Source organism: Terrapene carolina, unplaced genomic scaffold (genome assembly GCF_002925995.2).
Source record: "Terrapene carolina triunguis isolate 2854851 unplaced genomic scaffold, T_m_triunguis-2.0 Scaffold130, whole genome shotgun sequence".
NCBI classification, from domain to species: Eukaryota; Metazoa; Chordata; order Testudines; family Emydidae; genus Terrapene; species Terrapene triunguis.
The window spans coordinates 38,940-64,875 of record NW_020664481.1 but is presented as its reverse complement, the minus strand read 5'-3'; the positions used below and the strand labels follow the sequence as shown (position 1 = coordinate 64,875).

The window sequence follows — 25,936 nt, the reverse complement described above, 5'->3', positions numbered from 1 at the left end:
TCCTGTTCTTTTTGCGGATACAGACTAACACGGCTGCTACTCTGAAATCTGTTGAGAGAGTGAGAGAAATGGGGCTGTAGTCTGTGAGAGACAGGTCACAAAAAGGACCCTGAAAGGTGTGAGAGCAAAAAAGAAAGACCAGAGGCAATATAGCACTGGTAGGGGCTTGACAAGCTCAGTTAAGAACATAGAATATAAGAATGGCCATATTGGGTCATCTAGCTCACTGTCATGTCTTCTGGCAGTGGCCAGTGCCAGGTACTTCAGATGGAATGAATAGAACAGGCAATTATAGAGTGATCCATCCCCCTGTTAGAGGCTTAGGACACCCAGAGCATGGGGTTGTGTCCCTGACCATCTTGGCTAATAGCCATTGTTGGATCTATCCTCCATGAACTTATCTAATTATTTTTTGAACCAAGTTATAGTTCTGGCCCTCACAACATCCCTTGGCAACGAGTCCCCAGGTTGACTGTGCATTGTGTGAAAAAGTACTTTTTTTGTTTGTTTTTACACCTGGTGTCTATTAATTTCATTGGATGACCCATGGTTCTTGTGTTATGTGAAGGGATAAATATCACTTTCTTCACATCATTTATGATTTTATAGACTTCTATCATATCCCCTCTTAGTTGTCTCTCTTCCAAGCTGAACAGTCTCAATCTTTTTAATCTCTCTTCATACGGAAACTGTTCAATACTCCTAATAATTTTTGTTGCCTTTCTCTGTACCTTTTCCAATTCTGATTTTATTCAGGAGCCTCAGGATGGGGAATTTCAGAAGGGAAGGAAAGAGGAAGACCCAATCCCCTTCAATCCTGTATTATCAGGGTAAGGAACCAATTAGTCCTGGTGAGAACAAAAGGACCACTGATTGAATCGAGGGAGGGCAAAAGACTACTGCGTTATGCCCTCCATCAATAAATGGACTACTGGTGCAAGGAATAAGCCAAGAAATGTTGCCAACTCTTAAAATTTTATGGTGAGTCTTGTGATATCTGTGTTTTTCTTAACGCCCCATATGATGGAGTCAAGTGGTTGTGTGAGAATCTTGAGAATCTCCTCTTTCATTAAAAAAAAAACAAACTAGCCCAACTAGTTGTAGAGAAAAGCTGGAAAACATGAAGTGAGTAGTCTAAAGGCTCAGAAACCAGAAGGCAGTTGAAAATGAATCCAAAATGTATTTTTTTAAAACCAACAACACAACATGATTTTTAAACTAGTGTCATGACTTTTTGGGCCCGGACTCATGATTTTTGAACACTTAGCTATTGGTAATTCTGGGCATGAGCTGGTATTTTAGCAACAAGACAGAACTACTGAACGTGGGGAGGGTTGGAAGATAGTTGCTTGTTTTTTGGACTGGTTTTTGTGTTGTTTATTCCCGTACGGGGAAGGCCTAATTTTAAGGTTGGGCAACAAACTTTGGTCACCTACTCACCGGAGGAGACCCAAGAGTCCAGTGAAGGAGACTGAAGCATAAATGTGTGATGACAAGAGGTCATTACAGCAGTAAACTGGTTAAGAGCATGAGAGAAACAGAAACGTGACTGCATGGGCAGGAATAAGATTTTTTTTTTTTAAGAGATTGGTGGGTGAGAGATTTGGTGCATGAAATCTTAAACTTCTTAAATTACTGCTAATTTTCAAGTCATATGGGTGTTTCGCCAAAGGAAAACCAGATACTGTTAAATCAAGAGCAAAGTAGCTCAGTGTACAGTTTCCTTCCAATCTGGAAGCTGTTGTATCAGGTTATTTTTTTTATATGAAGATTCTCTGATTTCCTTCAGCTCTGTGCTGCTGTTGTGCTGTGTTTACTAGGGCAGAGGCCAGAGCAGCATTGCTTTTATGGTAACTGATGCCCTATCCCTAAGTGTTGCTGAGATACAGAAGCTTTTATATTTACCATGAGGAGTCTCTGCCGATGTTAAGGCTCTTTCCAGCACTGTCATAGTATTTATCAATACTCAGGTTTCCATCCGCATCATGGGCAGAATTAAAGTTTGAAATCAAACGAGTTGGAATCCCCAAACATCTCATGACTGAAACACACAAATATACAGAAATGCTCCAACTGTTTTATTGCAAATGTTTAAATGCTAAACACGCTGTTTCTCAGTCACTCCAGACTGACTAGATTCACTGGCTGTGACTAATCAGCATTTTCACAGTGTTTGAAGCGCTGTTTCTGAGTGTTGAGTGAGTCATTTTGTGTTTTGTAGGGTATGTCTACACTGGAGCTAGAAGGTGCAAATTGCAGCTCAAGGAGGCATACCCATGCTAGCTCTGATCAAGCTAGCATGCCAAAGGAAGTGTAGATGCAGTGGTGTGAGGGGCTACCCACCCTAAGTACGTATCTAGGGTATCAGATGGGATTGTACTTAGGGTGGCTAGCCCCTTCCTGATGCTTGCACTGCCAGGGCTCAACTTCTATTTTTAACGCACTAGCTTGGTCAGAGCTGGCGTGGGTATGTCTCCCCAAGCTGAAATTTACCCCTTCCAGCTCTAGTGTACACATATGCTCATGAAGTGATGGAGGTTACAGGACACCTCCATTTCAGTAGCATTATTTGTTCTAAGATGTACCTGTGCACATCACGCCTGCAAAAACCCAGCACTGGCCGAACTGGACAGGCTTGTAATTCTCTTGACGCCACTTCCTGAGGATCACCACACTACCATTCCATCTGGATGGGTTTTCATGCTCCGCGAAATTGTCATTCCAGCTTCCCTCCAGCACCCCGTTATCATTATCATTCCCATTGATCTAAAATATGAGAGACATAGAATTAATAAAAGGAGGAGTCCTGTGTCAAGTTCTTCAGTCACATTATTCAGACACAGATGGTTCTGTTGGACTTTGCTGAGTTCCACTACGCAGCTACTGCTTTTTGCTGGTAGACATGTTTGAAACCAAGAGCAAATAACCCATTCCTTACCATTGAACTGATCACCCGCCCCACATATTTAGGATCTCCTCTGCGGAACACATCGGTGACTGGGTCCTGACGACAGTACAGGCTCAGATCCAGCATAGTAAGGCAGATATTTAGAATGTCATCTTGGAACTGTAACCAGAAGAGACAAAGCCTTGTAAAGAGAGAGTTAATTTTTCAAACAGAATTCGAAGATAAACTCCCCAGCAGCTTCCTCTTTCTGAGAAATCCAAACACAAAGATGGTACTGGGACTGTAGGTACACAAAGCCCTCTGGCTGGAGTGCAGCGCACACAGCTGCTGTGCTGGCTAAGTGAAGGGACATAACAGAGGCCTTGCACATGGACACCAGACTGGAGAAGAATGGTATAATCAAAATAAGCCAAATTCATCCTGGTAACTGTTTGTTTCAATGGAATTACACCAGGGATGAACTGGTACAGTAGAACTGTATTGCTCCAAAGGTAATTCAAGCAAGGCAAATTATTGTATTGATTAGATTTGTATTTGTATCCTACGGGCTCTAATCTGGATCAGGGCACCTTGGTGCTTGGCACTACATAAACATATAACACAGAGAAAGTCCTTGCCTCAAAGACTTTACAAACTAAGTCAAGCAAACTGATAAAGCCCAAGGAAATAGAATATTCCTGTCCCTTCCTGCAAGTTCTTGTGTGGTGCACTGCAGGGAGGGCAACATTATTGTCCTCCAGTGAAAGCGTGAGCTGAGGCTACTCAGAGTTTTAAACTCAGGATGTAATCCTCTGCAATGAATGCAAGGTTTAATTCCCCACCACACCAGCTTCCTTTACACCTGCTGACTTACACTCCATCCCTTTTTCACCCTGCTCTCTTGAGTGAGTGAGTGAAGAATGGGTGTCTAATAAGATACGTGTATAAGTATCATCCTCAGTTTGCTAATGAGGTGCTTAGCTATGTACCTTCCTCTCAGGCAAAACTTCTGGCTGTGCTTGATGCTAAGCGCACTCATTAATATTGGATTGGGTTCCTTTGTCCTCCTTATAGCTGCACTGAACAGCAGAATTGTCATACATAAAATCATGGTCAGAAGCATAAGATATTCTTGGAAATAAAGCAAATATCCTGACTCCCCTCATACTGCCCTAAATAAACAGGTACAGATACTAACGAGACAAATGTGCATAAGAGAACATGAAATCAAAGATGGGATAAGGACCTGAGTTCCCAAGTTCATCTCCTACAGTTGATACAATTGCAGAACTAGTAACTGTGGTATGTAACCTATCACTTAAATCAGCTTCTGTACCAGATGACTGAAGGATAGCTAATGTGACGCCAATTTTTAAAAAAGGCTCCAGAGGGGATCCTGCAGATGATAAAAAATTACTCAAAATAGTTAAATCCAGAGAAGACTGTGAAGAGTTATAAAGGGATCTCTCAAAACTAGGTGACTGGGCAACAAAATGGCAGATGAAATTCAATGTTGATAAGTGCAAAGTAATGCATATTGGAAAACATAATCCCAACTATAATACAAAATGATGGGGTCTAAATTAGGTGTTACCATTCAAGAAAGAGATATTGGAGTCATTGTGGATAGTTCTCTGAAAACATCCACTCAATGTGTAGTGGCCATCAAAAAAATCTAACAATGTTAGGAACCATTAGGAAAAGAATAAATAATAAAATAGTAAATATCATAATGCCACTGTATAAATCTATGTTATGCCCACACCTTGAATATTGCATGCAGTTCTTGTTGTCTCATCTCAAAAAAGATATATTAGAATTGGAAAAGGTACAGAGAAGGGCAAAAAAATGATTAAGGGTATGGAACAGGTGCCATGTGAGGAGAGATTAAAAAGCCTGGGACTGTTCATCTTGGAAAAGAGAGGATGGGTGGGAGGGAATATGATAGAGGTCTATAAAATCATGAATGATGTGGAGACCATGAATAAGGAAGTCTTGTTTACCCCTTAACATAAGACAGCAACTAGCGGTCGCCTGATTAAATTAATAGGCAGGAGATCTAAAACAAACAAAAGGAAGTACTTCATTACCCAGCACACAGTCAGCTTGTGGAACTCATTGCCAGGGGATGTTGTGAAGGCCAAACGTATAACAGGGTTCAAAAAAGAATTAGATACTTTCATGGAAGATAGGTCCATCAATGGCTATTAGCCACAATGGTCAGGGATGCAACCCCATGCTGTTGCCGTCCATAAGCCTTGGACTGCCAGATGCTGGGACTGGACAAAAGGGATTAGATTGCTTGAAGATTGCTCTTTTCTGTTCATTCCCTGTGAACCAAGTCTTGCCACCAAGTTAAAGAAGTATGGGCTGGATGAATGGACTGTAAGGTGGATAGAAAGCTGGCTAGATCGTCGGGCTCAACGGGTAGTGATCAATGGCTCCATGTCTAGTTGGCAGCCGGTTTCAAGCGGAGTGCCCCAAGGGTCGGTCCTGGGGCTGGTTTTGTTTAATATCTTTATTAATGATCTGGAGGATGGTGTGGACTGCACTCTCAGCAAGTTTGCAGATGACACTAAACTAGGAGGCGTGGTAGATACACTAGAGGGTAGGGATCGGATACAGAGGGACCTAGACAAATTAGAGGATTGGGCCAAAAAAAACCTGATGAGGTTCAACAAGGATAAGTGCAGAGTCCTGCACTTAGGACGGAAGAATCCCATGCACTGCTACAGACTAGGGACCGAATGGCTAGGTAGCAGTTCTGCAGAAAAGGACCTAGGGGTCCCAGTGGACGAGAAGCTGGATATGAGTCAACAGTGTGCTCTTGTTGCCAAGAAGGCTAACGGCATTTTGGGCTGTATAAGTAGGGGCATTGCCAGCAGATCGAGGAACGTGATCGTTCCCCTTTATTCGACATTGGTGAGGCCTCATCTGGAATACTGTGTCCAGTTTTGGGCCCCACACTACAAGAAGGATGTGGAAAAATTGGAAAGAGTCCAGCGGAGGGCAACAAAAATGATTAGGGGTCTGGAGCACATGACTTATGAGGAGAGGCTGAGGGAACTGGGATTGTTTAGTCTCCAGAAGAGAAGAATGAGGGGGGATTTGATAGCAGCCTTCAACTACCTGAAGGGGGGTTCCAAAGAGGATGGAGCTCGGCTGTTCTCAGTGGTGGCAGATGACAGAACAAGGAGCAATGGTCTCAAGTTGCAGTGGGGGAGGTCCAGGTTGGATATTAGGAAACACTATTTCACTAGGAGGGTGGTGAAGCACTGGAATGCGTTACCTAGGGAGGTGGTGGAGTCTCCTTCCTTGGAGGTTTTTAAGGCCCGGCTTGACAAAGCCCTGGCTGGGATGATTTAGTTGGGAATTGGTCCTGCTTTGAGCAGGGGGTTGGACTAGATGACCTCTTGAGGTCCCTTCCAACCCTGATATTCTATGATTCTATGATTCTATGAACCATCTGACATCATCCGCTGTCAGATGAGTGGATGCTGGGCTGGATGGACCATTGTTCTGTCCCAGTATGGACATTCTTATGTTCTTACCTGTCCATAGTACCATCCTCTACCTTCAATATAGTTGGCATTTCCGATAAAGATGATTCCATTTTCATCCAGAACATATTCCTGTCTTGCATCTTCGTTAGCTATGTGGACATCATCACCTGAAAGCACAAAGTTAGATGTGCTGTTGCACCTATAACTGAGGACATTGTAAGAGGGTTCAGTGTAGCTTATTGATTGAGAGGTCACATAACCAAGCTCAATCAATTTATTAATCAATGATTATACATCAAAGATTAATCAGCACTCTCTACAAAAAGGGTTAATACTTGACCAAGTCCAGGGAGAGAGGTTGCAGCTCACTTATGTTCCAACTTTCTCTCTCTTGATCCTGGATTTTTATATCTTGCTTGTTTACAGTATTTTACTTGCCCATTACATTTTGCAGTTGGTTACATATTTACATTATCCAGTCATATGTTAATGTCATTTCTGTGGTTAACATTTCCTGTACACCTGCAAGATTCATGTTTCTCCTCCCTCTCCCCCATACATTTCCAATCTATGGGCAGTATAAAGCTCATCTGTGAGTCATTTTCCATTATTTCTCTTTGCATAACTATGCAAAGCTTCACTCCATCATGTCTACCTATTTCTTTCAGTCAGAAGTGGGATGCTCTGGAACTACTCCATACGAAGCCAGTCAGGACTCTGGGGGAGCATACCTCCTCCCTGTGAGCATACTGTCTCCAGGGCAAGAAGCTTACACAGCTTTGACCTTCCTGGATCTGACCTCGGAGCATTCAGCATGCCCTTCTCACATCGTGTGCTTCCCACAGTGAGTCCGCACAGGTGGGGTTCCTGGGGAAGCCAAAGGGCCCTGCACCCCACCTCCGCAGTCAGACATGACTCTCAGCCAGCCAGTAAAACAGAAAGTTTATTAGACGACAAGAACACAGTCCAAAACAGAGCTTGTAGATACAGAAACCGGACCTCTAAGTCAGGTCCATCTTGGGGCCAGGGAAGCCAGACCCCGGGTCTGGGCTTCCCTCTCTTTCCCCAGCCAGCTCCAAACTGAAACCCCCTCCAGCCCCTCCTCTGGCTTTTGTCTCTTTCCTGGGCCAGGAGGCCACCTGGTCTCTTTGTTCTCCAACACCTTCAATTGGCACCTTTGCAGGGGAGGGGCCCAGGCCATCAGTTGCCAGGAGACAGGATGTCGGCCATTCTCTGTGCAGACAACATCACACTGGCCCTCTGCAACAATCACACACCCTTATCCCACCACCTAGATACTTAAGAAAGGCATAGGGGAAACTGAAGTACTCACACAGTATTCAGAGAAAACATTAAGAACATTCCCACTTCGTCACACCATCATGTCTACCTATTTCTTTCTTTCTTTCTTTCTTTCTTTCTTTCTGTTTTGGGTACAGTTTCATAACTTGCTATTCAAATAGCAGAGTCAATCACATTTTATCTAACAAGCACATTTCTTATTTGCTATATCGGCTAGCAAGTATGTGGTTAAAAACTACTTTAGGCAACGATAAAAACTGGTTATGAAAATACCTAGAGAGATTTCCATTCATTTCAAGAGGGCACATTCTAAATTAGTTCAATAAGCTCAAAGCCAGGTAAACCTTTTTCATTCCTTTGATGTAACCTGTGTGGCATTCTGTGAGCTCTAGGCCTCTTTGGCAACAACACTGATGATAAACTTCAGCCAAAGCCATGGTTGTTTTTTGGCCTTTCTGAGTAAGTGGATCTATTAGCAGGAAGAGCACATCTCATTGTTATGTATCCCTGAATCTGGACAGTTCAGTGTGAGTATGTTGTCCAGTATATGGCGGGAGAAAATTAATAAAAATAACTCAAGTTGATTGGGACTATCCCAGATTTTCATGTTGCACATTAGAGTTCACTGTACATTGCAGCAGTGAAGATGCAGAAAAAGAGCCCAAGTTGCTTCTTTGGATTCATCTGCCTTGTTGTAGAAATTAGGGATGGAAAAGACCTGATAAATAATTCACCCTGTATTATTTTCAGGGCAGGATTGTTCCCTATTGTACATTTCCTAGTGATTTGTCCAGTCGAATTTTAAAAATCCCAGCACTGGGACTCCCCCTGCCTGAGACACGTCAGTGTCAGAATTGTTTTACTCTGATATCCAGTCTGAGAGTAAGGCTACACTACCAGTGCTACAGTGCCACAGCTGCAGCTACACAACTATAGTTTGGACACTGACTACGGTGACAGGGGTTTCCTGTCACTATGGTAAATCCACTCCTTTGAGAGGTGGTAGTTAGACTGACAGAGGAATTCTTCTGTCTGCCTGGTGTGTCTACAGTGGAGAGTTAGGTCAACTTAACTACATTGCACAGGGCATGAAATTTTTCATAGCAATGTAGCTAGGACAACCTAAATTTTAGGTGTAGACCCAGCCTCAATGTTTCCTCTGTTAATTTCACTTCATGGCTCCTTGATTATATCCTTGCTTACAACATTAGGGTTGCCAGGCATCCAGTTTTCGACCGGAATGCCCAGTCAACAAGGGACCCTGGCTGCTCCGGTCAGCAGTGCTGACCGGGCTGCTAAAAGTACAGTCAGCAGTGCAGTGGGGCTAAAGCAGGTTCCCTGCAGCTCCTGGAAGCAGCTGGCATGTCCAGCTCCTAGACACATGAGTGGCCACAGGGGCTCTGAATGCTGCCCCTGCCCTGAGCGCCAGCTCCGCAGCTCCCATTGGCCAAGAATCACAGCCAATGGGAGCTGCGGCAGTGGCGTGCAGAGCCCCCGGCCTCCCTGCCTACGAGCTGGACCTGCCGGCTGCTTCTGGGAGCCGCCTGAGGTAAGTACCACCACCCAGAGCCTGCACCTCAAACCCCCTCCTGCACCCCAACCCTCTGCCCCAACCCTGAGCCTCCTCCTGCACTGCAAATCCCTGCCCGAGGTCGGAACCCCCTCCAGCACCCAAACTCCCTCCCAGAGCCTGCACCCCAACCCCCGTCCCAGCCCTGAGCTCCCGCCCACACCCAAACTCCTTCCCAGAGCCTGCACCCCCTCCTGCACCCCAACCCCCTGTCCCAGCCCTCTCCCGCATTCCAGCTATTATTACACTAGACTTGGTCAAGTATTAACCCTTTTTGTAGAGAGTGCTGATGTATAATCATCCAGAGTGGTGCTAACAATCTACATGCAGAGTGATGACGACATTTCTGTGATGTGATATCTCTGCACGTGGGGAGAGGATGAGGAAAGGGTGTGTGTGTGCATGCACATGTTTAGGGTTGTGTTTTTATTTTGCAGCCAAAGTGCAACAATTCATATCTCATTTGATGTCTACTATCAACCTGAGGTCTTTTTTCATCATTACTGCTTCCCAACTTTTTCTTCCCTGTTGAGCATATGCACAGTGTAAACCAAATCTCCCTGTCTTTTTGCAGTCACCCAGATAATTAGTGAACATTTTGTGTCTAATATTTTGCTGCCATATATGACTGTTATAAAGCCAGCCCTCCACATATTGATTTATTTAAATTTATGCAAATATAAAGACCATCTTTCCATTCATTAGAAGTATCCTTAACATAACTTAAAACCCATATAAAAAGTTCCCTTCCCTTCATTATGACTAAGCAGCAATCCCTTCTCCCTTGACCCTCAGCAAACCAGTTAAAATAGACTACAAGAATCCTCACCTTTTCTAATTCTTTCCCACCCTCATGATTCTCCCCACCTTTATCAAATAGGTGTGAGCTTTGAAGCATGTCCTGAAAGTCTGGGGCTGTTTTAGGACCAGGAGGGGGAACAATTTGAAAAGTTGAGGGGGCTTTACAAAGAACACCTTGCCAGAAGCTCTTTTCATTTATACCAAGGGGCTCCAACTTGTGAGTCTCTGTTGATTGCAACTGCAGCAGTATAGCCTGGGAGAGGCATCTCTAAGGTAGTGTTTAAGCTATTTGTGGATGTATAGATTGATTCCAACACCTTTACTTCCACCACAAAAACAGTAGACAACCAGAACAGATCACAGAGCACTGGAGTACTGTGCTTCACTGCATGATACTCTGCTTTAATGACTGAGCTGCTGAATTCTACACTGGCCTCAGTTTCCAAGTGGGTTTAAGGTATAACCCATATAGGCTATGTCTATACTAGCACTTTTGTCAGTAAAACTTTTGTTTGTTAGGGTGTGAAAAACACACACCCCTGCCTGACATAAGTTACACCGTCAGATGCGCCAGTATGGACAGCGCTATGTCGGTGGGCAAGCAAGTAACGCCGCTTATTGGGGGTGGCTTAATTGTGCTGACAGGAGAGCTCTCTCCTGTTGGCATAGAGAGGCTACACGGGAAACCTTACAGCAGAGCAGCTGCAACCATACAGCTGTGCCACTGTAAGGTCTGTAGTGTAGACATAGCCATAGTGTGTGGTGAGGTAATCTAACCTCAAGGTGACAAAGGCCTGGATGACAGCTGCAAGATCTACATTCAGAGAAATAGTCTCCTGGCCATATGTAAATGTAAAAGTCCTTGCTATTGCCTGATGGCTGTTGCCTTGCTACTACCTGATCTTCTGGTAACACTTAATCTAATCAGACCCCTACATTGCAAATTTGAACTAATGGTGGACACACATTTCATGAAGAAGCAGAAATTATATCCTTCAGTTGCTTCCTCAGACAACCAACAACACCTCAGTCCTGTTTGGACAGAACCTCAGCCATGCCCCAGTCTCAGCCAAAGGGGGTATGCTTGTCTACTCTCATATTACCATGGCTCCTCAGCAGTGGCATGGCACTTGGAGAGTTCTTCCACTGAGGCTTCAAGAGCCACAGGATGGCTAATGTAAATTTTTAATAGGCAATATAGGTTAGTGTGTTCACGCTCGCTAAAATAGCACTCAATGATGGGGCAATTAGGGACGGGCAAATGGTATGAACTTTTCTTGTGTGTGAATACTTAGTCAAATTCTGAATTGTTTGCGGCCCTTGTGGCTTGCTTTTCCGTGAGCATTGGTACAATGGTTTTCTGTTTACAAATATTTGAGGAATAGTTTACATAAATGCACATATGTAAACAGGCATGTTTGCCTCATTAGTGTTGGCATTGGTATCATGTTTTTGTTGTCTTTGTAGGGGAGTGAGGGTGGTAGAAGGTGAAGAGAGACTAATGTGAAAAAGCAAGTGATGTAAAAAATAAAACTGATCTGTAGGAGCAGCTATGCTCCCACCCCCTGATTTCAGCCTGTGCTGTACACTGCGCTGTGGCTGCTGCTGGTTGCCAATATGGAGTTCTAAAGTTAGCACCATAGGAATCTCCAGCCCTTCTACAGCTCCCTGTGGCCTTCTGCACTAGTGCCCTCTCCTTCCACCTCCAACCTGTCACCAACCAATCACGTAAAAAACAGTACCATTTGACCTTGCAGACCAGTCGCCCACACTGACTATCAAATACACCCAGAGGCCAAAGTATGCTGGAAAAAGTTTGATATTCAGAATTGTTTTGTAAAGGGGTTTGTAGCTGCTGGAGCAAAGTTCATTGCACATACTAGAGACTCCTTGCACCCCTCCATTCTACTGCCACAAACTCCCTGTGAGCCACCATCCCACACCCCTCTATTTCAGGGACTCCCTGCAACTCCCCGAATAGCCCCTCTGGTGGGGTTGTGTGTACCCCTCAATTCCTTCCTGTCAGTGGCTCTATGCCACCCATTTCCACTCCATTCTACCTACTCCCTAAGCCAGGGACTCTCTGTGCACCACTTTCTCCATACCATGGTCCCCCACTCCCATTTGCTAGGGTTTCAGTGTGCCCTCTTCTACAGCAGGATCCCCCTTCTCCCTTGCATGTGTCCACCTCTGTTCCCCATTCTCCCATATTCCCACTTTTGCCCAGGGAGTATGTCCCCCGTTACCTCTCCCCCCACATAGCCTTTATGCTAGGGGCTCTATATGTCCACCTTTTCCCATTCTTCTCATCACCCCACCATTCAGGATTTTCATATATTCACCACTATTGGGAGGCTGGGTAGAGCAGAGTTAGGGGTATTGTTCTGCTGGCAGATGTTAAGGGGCGCCATCAACCAGCTCTTCCATGAACAGACAGTTACGGAGGTGCTTGAGTCCGTGTCTGTGATAAACAGATTGCAGGGATGGCATGTCTCCCATTTTCCCCCTTTCAGTTTTTCCAATCTCCCCCCTTTCCCCAACCCCGAATCAATAGGGTTCTGCCCACTGATACCTAGAACATTCCCAGAAATTTTGAAATTGATCAGATATGAGGTCCAACAGTTCTCACGTTGTAGATCAGGGATAGGCAACCTATGGCACGCGTGCCGAAGGCGGCACGCAAGCTGATTTTCAGTGGCACTCACACTGCCTGGGTCCCGGCCACCAGTCCGGGGGGCTCTGCATTTTAATTTAATTTTAAATGAAGCTTCTTAAACATTTTAAAAAAACCTTATTTACTTTACATACAACAATAGTTTAGTTATATATTATAGACTTCTAGAATGAGACCTTCTAAAAACGTTAACATGTATTACTGGCACGCGAAACCTTAAATTAGAGTGAATAAATGAAGACTCGGCACACCACTTCTGAAAGGTTGCTGACCCCTGTTGTAGATAAAAACAAATGCCATCAAGGTGAGTGTAAGGCCTTGCAAGCTGTGCCAAGGAGTGATCTATGCATCACAAACTGAAATGGGCTGTGTTTGCTGGGGATAAATTGTTCACATAGAGTGGCTGAGACAGCTCTTGTGCTTAGGGCAGGGATTTTGTGAGCACCTGCCTGGAGTGTGACTGTTAGTTACTCATTTCCATTGTGCCTCTCTTCCTGGCATCTCAGCACTTCAGTTACAGAGACTAAAACAAGAACAAACAAAATCTGTTTTCAATTTTGAGGCTCTTCCTTTTCCACTTCCTCTCAGTAGTGGTACTTGCTTCAGTGGTATCGCCCAGCCACAGGCAGAAGCCCTTCTCTGTGTTGGCATCAGGGAGTTGTTGTTACACAGGGTAGAATATTAGGTAGCCAGATAATAGTCATGCTGCCTGATGTTAGGGCTCTCTCCCTTATCTGGCCATTGTCTCGGAATCCTCTGATACCCTGATTTGAGGAGCTGATCTTCCAAACCCCAGGGTTTAAACTGGGACAACAGAAATGGGAGAGCCACATTTTTTTCCTCACCATATTTCCATTTTCAACCAGCAAAAATGAGACTCGACCTGCCACCACCAGTGCTGACCAGTGCCCCACTTTGAGCAGTGGCTCGCCACAGTGTCTGCACTGCAGGCAAACGGGTTGTTCTGTACCTGCAGATTTATTTCCACCAGTCCAGATGCTTACCTAGCAGGTAGTGTTTCAGGTAGCTGCGCAGAAGCCATTTCCCTGGGAAATTCTGCATAGACACAGCCTCTGTGTCCTAAGTATTATTCATTAATTATTATTATGGTGCTTTGCAAGGCATTCTTAGCTAATTAGTAGGGTTTTTGATCTTGACTCATTCATTGGGGTGGCCTCTGACTCAGATCCCTAATTACTGATATGATGGCTGCTGCTCTGTAATTAGAGGAGGAAGCAGTTGCTAATTCTGCAGTCATGTCTCTTGTTCCTCTCCCTTTACACTGGGGGTTAGTGACTTGGGTGGTTAGGGATAATTCCATTAAAATTAGGAGCCTAACTCAAGCCTTAAATTTTACAGTTCCATCATCACTTATTTGCCAAGACCTGATCTCAGGGCTCTTCATTTCTACAGAGGTGCAAAATGGGAGAAGCAGAGCTGTACCCTTCCCAATCCACTGTGAAAGAAGTGGGGAAGCACAGAACCCTGGCCTCCTTCATGTCACACACCTTCCAGGGATATGGGAATTCTGACTGGCCCAGCCTTCACCTGGCCAGCACCGTCTGTGAAGGATGTAGGAGGAAGTGCTGGGCTCTTCACTTAGATTTAGGAGTATGTGAGAGTATTAACTTCTACAAGAAATCACAGTGCCTCTAACTCAGGCCTTGGCAGGTACAAGCATTTTTTCAGTAGATTTTAACCATTCTCTTGGCTGTGGAAATCAGGTGTTCTGGATCCCCTAGAAACATCCTACAGGGCCACCTGGCACAGCTGGATATTTCACTGGTACAGTTAGAACTTGCCACCCATGCAGAGGTTGGATATTTTTTGTAGTCAAAACAAATATTTAAAATTTTAAAAATAGCTGAATTTGCTACCTGCGATAACTCTAAATGAGCAGGGCTGAGCCATGAGCTCATTGTGCATGCTGTGAAAGCAATAAAATTTAATTAATACCTTGAAAAGCAAATATCTCAGTTCCTACCTGAACACCAAGGGTTAAAGAGCAGTACAAAATGCCCCAGGAACTTGGAGGAGACCTTGTTGCCAGAGGTGATCTGGAGGCTCAGTTTGTAACGTCCAATGACTGCATTAGCTGGGCTGGATATTGAGAAATTCATGTAGCCGGACTCACTGGGTCCTTGAACTGCAGTCCAGCCACTAGCCCCCGCCTCAGAGAGGTTAAAGATGGCCTTGGTGTGATGTGCCTGTGAAGGGGCTGGCCCTGGCAGAGAGAACAACAGACAGCAGTGTTTACTAAGAATGGGTATTTGTTTGTGGATAATAGACAGAGGTCCGCACTGATACAGATCTCACACTTACAATGAGCATATTAGAGACACACTGTTACATAAGTGAAATGAGTGAGGGGAAATAACTTTTCTGAGTGGGATGAGAGGGGAGCTGAAATGGGGAAAGATTAATCCTCTGTGAGGGGGGATTAGTGGGGTATCTGTAGGAGTTACCTATTTCTGTGATGAATGCTAAGTTGTCCCCCGTCTGCCATGGCCTGTTGAACCACAGGGTGATAGTGAAGACCTGCCCTCTCCTCACAGTCAGCTCTGCGCGGGCATATCTGTCAGTATGGTGTGCACTAGTGTTGGCTTTAGGATGCCAGCTGATTTGTGTTGGTGTGAGATCTGTAAAATAAGAGAGAAGAGCTGAAGAAATAGCCAGTATATTTAATTCCCAGAGGCAGAAGTCAGTCACTGGCAGCAGGGACCTCCCTGAGGCTGGAGAAGTCACAGGTGCAGGGATTTTGCTGCTGGAGGATTGTTGGACTGAAGGGAAGACTGTTTAGTACCTTACCTAAACCCAATGGTTAATGAGGGCTTGAAGAGCTTGTTGTGTTGTGTTCTGTTACATTCATCTCATATGATATAATGAACTTCCACATTTCATATAATGAAGTCATTAAAAGAAAAAAGTATTGCTATGTCATTATCACACTTTACAAGGATGGGCAGGTGGCATTTCAGACAAGGCAGCAGAAATTAGAGTGGACACTAGTCTCTGAAGAGCTAGGAATCTGTCTAACTGGGGTAAAAAGGGGAACAGGATGATGGACCATCAATATTAAAAATGAAGGAAGGGTTAGTGGGGTATAACAAGGAGTAATAGGATTACATAAAGAGGTTGAATTTAGAACATAATTTAGGCTGAATAGCTGGGAAAACTCGACAGGCTGCAGAATAGTCTCCTGAGGGAAACCTAGGATTTTTTAAAACTGGGTTGGACAGATTTCTTTCATCTTGCTAATTAGAAGATGAAGTCTTCTTCTTAGGACCCAATTCACTATTGCCCTCCACCTTGAATAGTCATTTACACTAGTGCAAAGTAGGTATAAAATGCTACTATTCAGATTTGTAGTATTTTACACACACTTTGCACTTGTATAAATGATTACACAAGGTGGATGGCAGCAGTAAGTCGAAACCCTAGTTTCTACATACAATCTACAGGATCACAAATACAGCTGACAGTAATAACAAAACAACATTAAAATGCAGTGCAATTGTAAATTACAATGCAAAACTGCCCTCTGAAATAAGCAAACTATGCAGACACTTCCAATAAATGCCCCTTAAGAAAACACTTTTAAGGACATGATTAATATGCTGATGAGCACTCAGATTACACATTGAACTCACCTGCCATTCTGTGTGTGTGTATGTGTGTGTATGAACTGTATATATCTTCTACTTAATTCCTCAGGGAAATCTCATCCACATTAATAATAAAGATCAAAGTCTGCTTCTGTCATCTGAAATTCAAGAGAGATGGGTGAGGTACTTGGCAGTTGTAATTGATCCCTGTAGACTTGTCAAATACAATTAGCCAGTTCCTATAATTTATGTCAGTTTAATGCCAATTTTCCTGCTTAACATGGGGTGTAACTGTGGGAAGAGATGCTGAACTTGTTTACTCAGAAGAAGTACATTTGCTTAGATACCCATGACAAGTAGGACTTCTTACCGGGAATCCTAGGTATGCCATGAATAAATCACATTTAGGGATGAGGAAATAGTGAGTGGGAGTATATGAGCCATATGGAACTCAGGGTCACTTCTTGCTTGAAGAGTGACTTCTTTTTTTTGTTTGTTTAGTAGCAGCAGCAATATATATATATTGTTTGCAAAAAGCTACTTTCTCTGTACAATGCTGAATTTTCACCTAGAGCAAGTTTATAGCTATTTGCTACTCTGTCTGTGTTTGTATCTGCTCTGGGAATAATTAGAAATTGTCACTCCAATTTTCTGTCTCGTATTTGGATAGCACCCATCATTGCAATATGCAACCCCTTCTAGAGACAAGGAATAAAGTATTTTTTGTGGGGAAATGGCTCCTGTCAGCTCCAACAGCCTTTTCTCAGCTCTCATTAAAGACTTAACAAGAAAGCTGTCTGGTTTTTAGTTTCAAAAAGTAAAACCTAGGAAAAAACAGAACAAACCCCAGTAGTTATTTTCCTGGCAAAGGTCATAACTAAATGACTAGGTTAGACCTTATTAAAATGATTTCCCAAAACTGTTTTTAGAAATCTCCTTGTTTAAATATCTCCATGGTTGAGAATCTCCCTTAGTGGAAGGTGCTAACTTCATATTTCCCAGTGGGAGCCCCAACCTGATGATGTAGATTAGAACTCAGAAAATGCAGAACCATTTGAATATGGAGGAAACCAGGAGGCTTCAAAAGTTGAGGGCAGTTTTCTTTATTTATCAGTACTGTAACCCTTAGATCAATAAAAATTAATATTCCTATAGTTTCAACTACTGTTTGAAACTTTCTACTTCATCCTCCAAAAAGGAACCAAGTTTCAGCATTCAGGGTAGCCCTCTGGATTTGATTCAGAAAGAGGAACATTGCCCACTTTCCACATCAGGAAGCATGGCTCTGTTGTGACTATTCTGTATCTCCACTGACATTTTGATTTCAAAAATTGCTCCCTTTTTTGTAAGTGGTCAGAGCCAGGCTGTTCAGACTCTCAGAACTCCCACTGGGAACTCCCTTGAGCTCATTTGATTGCTGCTCATGGAGTTCAGTCATCTTCCCCCCTCCTCACTTTAGATTCACCCTTCTTTGTATCCACCAGGGCCACAGACTCTGACATTTACCTGGACCCAACACCTAGCCCTAATGACAAACAGCCATCAACCAGTTCTGACTTTGAGGCACTTATTACTTGAAATGTAGTGCCTTCACCAGTTTCCATACTGTTTCTGGAATATGATTCTTATTTTTCAGTCTTTCTGTTTGTTATTCACATTGTTCATTAAGTCACGTAACATTTTTCTGCCTCAGCACCATCCACCTCATTGACAACTGTAGAACACCAACTGTGGTGTTCACAAAGACACTAAAAAATTTTTAAACAAAAAAAACAACAACCCAGCCCCAATCAGAAACAGACAACAGCCATCCTGTGTCTTCAGTCACTCACCACTCTAAAGCATCGGTAGTTGCTTTCTGTAATCCCTCTGGAACACGACTGTCTTCCTACTCAGAGTGTTCATTAAGTTACAGTCATTTTTCTTACCTCAGCTCCACCCTCTCATTATCAACAATGGTTCAGAGTGTTTTGTTCCTGCTTTTCTCCAGTTGTGGGGCTCTGAAGATGCTGTTCTATGTACCTCTTTCCTTGTTTCATAACTCAGAGAATTTCACCACAACGCTTTACTGCTGCCATTGTAAATTCCATCCAGTCCATCTCCTCTCCCTTTCTGTCTTTCTCCTCTCTCTATCCCTAGATGTTCCAGTAATGAGAATCATGATGTTTCAATCTTTCTCCTTATTTATTTCCCATACTCTTTGCATTTGTGTAAAGACACTCAAGTATGTTAACACTTGTGAAACAGAAGATTAAAAATAAAACAACCCAACTTTTGCCTTACTTTGTGTCTTGGAAGTACATAAGACACAAAGACAAAAGCTCTCCCTTTCCCCCCATCTTGCCTAGTTTAAAGCTCTTTAAACAAATCTTGCCAGCTGTGAATCCAAGAGGTAATTTTTCTGCTTAAGTGGAGACAAATGCTATGTCTACACTAGAGACCTTACAGCAGCACAGAGAGCTCTCCTGTTGGCACAATTAAACCACCCGCAATGAGCGGTGATAGCTGTGTCGATGGGAGAGTGTCTTCTGCCGACATAGCGCTGTCCACACCAGCACTTCTGTCAGTGTAACTTACGTCACTCAGGGGTTCGTTTTTCACACCCCTGAGTGATGTAAGTTCTACCAACAAAAGTGTTAGTGTAAACATAGCCAAACTGATCTGTAGAGTCATTTCTATATCACAGGAGTCTCCACTACTTCCTGAATCTCCAACTCTCCTCCACAAATGAGTACACGCTGTCTCCAGTATCAACTCCCCCTTCCCAGTTGCTATTTAAAGTCTCTCTGAATATTCCCTCCATCTTTCCAGGTTCTGTCCAGACTGTCTAATCAATCTAGGTATTTATATCACTCCTCGTGGTGGTGCCTCTGTGCCTGATCTTAATCTTATCCAGTCCTCCTTTATTTTAGTCACTTGTTCCTATAAAGTACAGTGGGCATTCTGAAGGATATATCCCACCATTTTTCTCCCCCAGCCTGGTCTGCAGAAAGCAGCATGCTATACTGTGCTGTTCTGTTAATCTGGGTCACAGATATCTTGGGTCAGGATCTTGACTATGGAGTGCACAGCCAGAAGTGCTTGAGCAGCTCTTCTTCTTAAGGGCATAAAATCTATTGTGGTCAATGCTTCTGCTATTATTTTGCACTGCTTTAACCTCTTCCATCCAAGGTTCTGAAACCAATTCAGAATAATTAATTAGTCCTCACAATTGTCTAGTGAGATAAGGAAGCATTATAATATTTACAGAATAGGGAAACTGAGACACGGGGAGGCTAAATGACTTGCCCAGGGTTACACAGTGAATCTGTGGCAGAGCTGGGAATAGAGTAGAGGCCTCCTGACTTCCAGACTTGTGCTTTTAAGCATAAAATAATCTATCCCTGATAAGGTTGGAAGTCGGTATTAATGGCTTTTGCATTTACTGTTCTTCCTGGTTGCCATTATGTCTTTCTCCTCCTCCGTAACTGAGTCACGTGAACTCATCCTGAAGGGTCCTGGTTGTGTCTTCTTTCAAATTCTGTCTGGTTTGACTTTGATTTTTTTTTCCACAGTGATTTCATCTATCGTTCAAGTTCCTCCACCCTCTCTTTCATTAAGATACCCAGGTTGCACCTCTTTTTAGTGTAGCCTTGTTACTCATCATTACAAAGAGGAAAGTCATGTGATTTCCACTGCAGATGCCACTCAATCCTTTGGGGCCATTCAGTATCCCAAATTGAAATTTTAATTTAAAAACTAATCTCTTAATTTGTTGGCAGTGGTAAGTGTCCAGCTCTTTGGCTTCTCAAACTCCCTTGGAACTTCCATTACAGCTCATAAAGGACACGATTCTCCTCTCACTTATGTAAGTGCAACTTAATTGATTTCTGGGTTACACTGGTGTAAGGTGAGTCAGAGCCTTGACAGCTGCCTCTGATTCACCCACTCATTACTGCTCATGGCTATGGCAACACAGCGATAAAAAACCCCCACAGATGGCCAGTCAGCTAACTTGGGCTCATGCTCTGCGACTGAAAAATCATGGTATAGACATTTGGGCTCGGGCTGGAGCCCAAGCTCTGGGACCCTGCAAGGGCAGAGGGTCTCAGAGCTTGGGTTCCAGCCTCAGCCCAAATATCTACACAGCAATTTTTTGGTCCTGGAGCCCAAACCTTGTGAGCCCAAGTCAGCTGATGCGGGCCAGCCATGGGTTTTTTATTTCTGTTTAGACAGACCCTAACTCTGCTGTTCACCTAGTATACACAGAAGGAGTCCTAGAAATGTACAGTCAGCCAGCCCTTCTTTTCTTAAATCACCAGGCTAGATAGAGTATCAGAAGCTGTTCTGGCTTTTACATTTGTTTCCACACACTACTTTGTTAGCTAACAGTTAAGGTTGCTAAATGCTAATTCAAAGAACATCTGCCATTATACACGCTATTTAGAAACAAATATTAAAGACATGGAAATCAAGAGCTAAGATTAATTATGCCATTTTTTTGACCTCAAGCTTAACACACCCTTCATTAAAAACACGCCTCAGATTGGAATTTTCTGTCTGAAGAACACCTGAACAAGCTTAACGCCACCCTCTGTTCTTCCCTCCCTAGTTTCTTTTGTACCCAGCTGACAGAGGTCTCCCAAAAAGGGATTTAAGTAGTCTGATTTCTGCCTCAGAGCTCTGTACTGCTCTGGAAGTTGATGGGTTTCCATATTTAATACGTTGCTGATAATCTTTCAATATTGGTGTCCCTAGCACTGATCCAGTCCGTAATGATGAAGATTCCAAAATCATTCTCACCTAGAAAATGCTCTGTGATTTACAGTGATCCCTTACATGATTCCTAAAGAGCTGTGTCAATGTTCTGAGAGTGATCAGATAGGCTGAAAAATCATGACACATCAGAAAACAATTAAAATGTCATTTTTGAATAAATAGCATAGCTACATCTTCAGCTGGACACCTGCCAAATTCTCTGAAAAATATTATTTTCATGCCCTAGTTCAGGCATCCCAATTTGCCCATCAGTCACCCCAGTCTAAAGTTAGGATAAAAACAGGACTTAGAATGAGTTTAAACTTCACTGTGGTGTGGTGACTAATATTAATATCCCTTCTATTTCTTTTCCACCCGTATGCAGAATCCAAGCACCAGTCTAAATTCTATGCATGCGAGCAGGAAGAGTGGGAGAATTGGGGGCAGAAAGGGAAGCCGTGGAGGAGGGAGGCAGAAGCAATAGCTTCAGGAAGAACAGCCTCCCCCTGGGTAAGAAGCAGATGTCTTTTGATGAAAACCTGTGGCAACTGAGCCCATTCTGCCACCTTCTCTGAGTGTGTTGCCCTTTTAGGCTGAGAGTCACCCTACTAGGTTAAAGATGCATATGCTTGATCATCTTCTCAGTTATTTCCCACACTGCTGTCAGGGACCAGGATGTGGGTGGCGGGGGCTACATTTCAGATTTGGGATGGGGGTGGAAACTGTAACTGTGATTCCAGGAGCTACTTAGGCCTGGTCTACACTACGAGTTTAGGTCGACTTTAGCCGCGTTAAATCGACTTAAGCCTGGCCACGTTTACACTACGAAGCCCTTTCTGTCGACTTAAAGGGCCCTTTAAACCGGTTTCCTAACACCACCTCGACAAGGGGATTAGCGATAAAATCGGCCTTAGGGGGTCGGAATTGGGTTAGTGTGGACGGAATTCGACATTACTGGCCTCCGGGAGCTATCCCACAGTGCTTCATTGTGACCGCTCTGGACAGCACTCTCATCTCAGATGCACTGGCCAGGTAGACAGGAAAAGCCCCGCGAACGTTTGAATTTCATTTCCTGTTTGCTCAGCGTGGAGAGCACAGGTGACCATGCAGAGCCCATCAGCACAGGTAACCGTGATGGAGTCCCAGTCCCAGTCCCAGGATCGCAGAAGAGCTCCAGCCTGGACCGAGCGGGAGGTACGGGATCTGATCGCCATCTGGGGAGATGAATCAGTGCTCGCCGAACTCCGAAGCAGTAAAAGAAATGGCAAAACATTACAAAAGATCTCCAAGGCCATGAAGGACAGAGGCCATAACAGGGATGCATAGCAGTGCCGCGTGAAAATTAAGGAGCTAAGGCAAGCCTACCACAAAGTCAGAGACGCAAACGGAAGGTCCGGGGCAGAGCCGCAAACATGCCGCTACTACGCGGAGCTGCATGCCATTCTAGGGGGTGCAGCCACCACTAGCCCAAGCGTGTTCTATGAGTCCCTCTCTGGAAACGGGGAAGCGGGTTCGGCGGACGAGGAAGATGAGGATGGAGAGAACATAGATAGCTCACAGCAGCAAGGAAGCGGAGAAACTAGTTACCCCAACAGCCAGGATATGTTTGTCACCCTGGACCTGGAACCAGTAACCCCCGAACTCACCCAAGACCCTGAGGGCACACAGGGGACCTCTGGTGAGTGTACCTTTGCAAAAATTACACATGGTTTAAAAACAAGCGTGTTTAATGATTAATGATTAATTTGCCCTGGCAATCGCGGCCAGTACAGCTACTGGAAAAGTCTGTTAACGTGTATGGGGATGGAGCGGAAATCCTCCAGGGACATCTCCAGAAAGCTCTCCTTCATGTACTCCCAAAGCCTTTGCAAAAGGTTTCTGGGGAGGGCTGCCTTATCCTGTCCGCCATGGTAGGACACTTTACCACGCCAGGCCAGTAGCACGTAGTCTGGAATCATTGCATAACAAAGCATGGCAGCGTATGGTCCCGGTGTTTGCTGGCATGCAGACAACATCCATTCCTTATCTCTCTTTGTTATCCTCAGGAGAGTGATATCATTCACGGTCACCTGGTTAAAATGGGGCAATTTTATTAAGGGGACATTCAGGGGTGCCCCTTCCTGCTCTGCTGAGCAGAAATATACCCCGCTGTTAACCACGCGGTGGGGGGGAGGGTTGAAGTGACCATCCCAGAGAATTGGGTGTGTGGGGGAGGGGAGTTAGTTGGGTTTGTGCTGCATGTTAAACCTGAAATCGCAGCCCCTTCTTTTACATTGCAAACCCATTTTAAATGGCACGGGTGCTTGGTATGGGAAATGAGGGCAGAACTGTTTGAAACCATCCCCACATGTTAAGATGGTTAAAAAAGCCCAAAGACTATATGTCTTACCATGGCTGCCTGCAAGCTGAAATCTGTGTCCTGGCACTGCGTGAGTGATCTCTCACACCAAACCAGGAGACTCTCAATATAAGAGGAATAATGCGACCTTGTAACGAAAGCACATGTGCTGTGTGATGTTGTGAACAGCAAAATCTAACGTGAAAGAGTCTACCCATTGTTCTCTAAAATGTATCTTTTTTAACAACCTCTCCCTTCTCCACCAGCTGCAAATCTTACTCCTTCGCAGAGGCTAGTGAATATTCGAAGAAGGAAGCGAAGGACGCGTGACGAAATGTTTACTGAACTTCAGACTGCCTCCCACGCTGACAGAGCACAGCTGAATGCGTGGAGGCAGTCAATGACTGATTTTTAAAAAGCCCAATATGAGCGAGAGGAGAGGTGGCGTGCTGAAGAGGAGAAGTTGCGTGCTGAAACGCGGGCTGAAGAGGAGAGGTGGCGTCAACTTGTAATCAGAAAGCAAGAGTCGATGCTCCGGCTGCTGGAGCATCAAAGTGATATGCTCCTGCGTATGGTTGAGCTGCAGGAAAGGCAGCAGGAGCAGAGACCACCGCTACAGCCCCTCTGTAACCAACAGACCTCCTCCCCAAGTCCCATTGCCTCCTCACCCAGACGCCCAAGAACACGGTGGGGGGGCCTTCGGCCACCCACTCACTCCACCCTAGATGATTTCCATAGCAATAAGTTTTAAAGTTTTAAATTGGAGTGTGTCCTTTTCCTTCCCTCCTCCCCCACCCATCCCGGGCTACCTTTCCAATTATCCCCCTAGTTGTGTGCTGAATTAATAAAGAATGCATGAATGTGAAGCAACAATGACTTTATTGCCTCTGCAAGTGGTGCTCGAAGGGGGGAGGGTAGTAGGGGAGGGTGGGGTGGTTGGTTTGCAGGGAAGTAGAGTTAACAGGGTGGTGGGGGAGGGGCAGAGGGTTCATCAAGGAGCAACAAACAGAAGTTTCACTCCGTAGCCTGGCCAGTCACAAAACTGGTTTTCAACGCTTCTCTGATGCGCACCGCGCCCTGCTGTGCTCCTCTAACCGCCCTGGTGTCTGGCTGCGCGTAATCAGCAGCCAGGCGATTTGCCTCAACCTCCCACCCCGCCATAAATGTCTCCCCCTTACTTTCACATATATTGTGGAGCGCACAGCAAGCAGCAATAACAATGGGGAGATTCTTTTCGCTAAGGTCTGAGCGAGTCAGTAAGCTGCGCCAGCGCGCTTTTAAACGGCCAAATGCACATTCCACCACCATTCGGCACTTGCTCAGCCTGTAGTTGAACAGGTCCTGACTGCTGTCCAGGCTGCCTGTGTATGGCTTCATGAGCCATGGCATTAAGGGGTAGGCTGGGTCCCCAAGGATCACGATAGGCATTTCAACATCCCCAATGGTTATTTTCTGGTCCGGGAAGAAAGTCCCTTCCTCCAGCTTTCGAAACAGAAGAGACTGCCTGAAGACGCGAGCATCATGTACTCTTCCCGGCCAGCCCACGTTGATGTCGGTGAAACGTCCCTTGTGATCCACCAGGGCTTGCAGCAGCATTGAAAAGTACCCCTTGCGGTTTATGTAGTCGGTGGCTTGGTGCGCCGGTGCCAAGATAGGGATATGGGTTCCGTCTATCGCCCCACTACAGTTTGGGAATCCCATTGCAGCAAAGCCATCCACTATGGTCTGCACGTTTCCCAGAGTCACTACCCTTGATATCACCAGGTCTCTCATTGCCCTGGCAACTTGGATCACAGCAGCCCCCACAGTAGATTTGCCCACTCCAAATTGATTCCCGACTGACCAGTAGCTGTCTGGCGTTGCAAGCTTCCACAGGGCTATCGCCACTCGCTTCTCCACTGTGAGGGCTGCTCTCATCCTGGTATTCTGGCGCTTCAGGGCAGGGGAAAGCAAGTCACAAAGTTCCATGAAAGTGCCCTTACGCATGCGAAAGTTTCGCAGCCACTGGGCATCGTCCCAGACCTGCAACACGATGCGGTCCCACCACTCTGTGCTTGTTTCCCGGGCCCAGAATCGGCGGTCCACGGCATGAACCTGCCCCAGTAACACCAGGATTTCCACATTGCTGGGGCCTGTGCCTTGTGAGAGGTCCATGTCAATTTCCTCATCACTATCGTCGCCGCGCTGCAATCGCCTCCTCCTCAGCTGGTCCTGGTTTGGCTTTGGCATGTCCAGGAGGCTCTGCATGTTTTCCAGGACAATGCGCGTGGTGTTCATAGTGCTCATAATTGCCGCGTGATCTGAGCGGGCTCCATGATCCCAGTGCTGGCTATGGCGTCTGGTCTGAAAAAAGGCGCGAAAGTAGTATCTGACGGACCAGGGGAAGAAGGGAGGGAGGGAGGGAGAGAGGGAGGGGTGAGTGACGACATGGCGTACAGGTACAGGGAATTAAAATCAAGAAAGGTGGCTTTGCATCAGGGAGAAACACAAACAACTGTCACACAGAATGCCCCCCCCCC

The 25,936-nt window shown here is 45.0% G+C and overlaps 1 pseudogene; it reads right to left on the bottom strand.

Moving 5' to 3' along the window:
* Window positions 1-16,394, bottom strand: part of LOC112104423 — an 86,264-nt pseudogene extending 69,870 nt beyond the window's left edge.
* Between the last annotated feature and the right edge of the window lie 9,542 nt (window positions 16,395-25,936).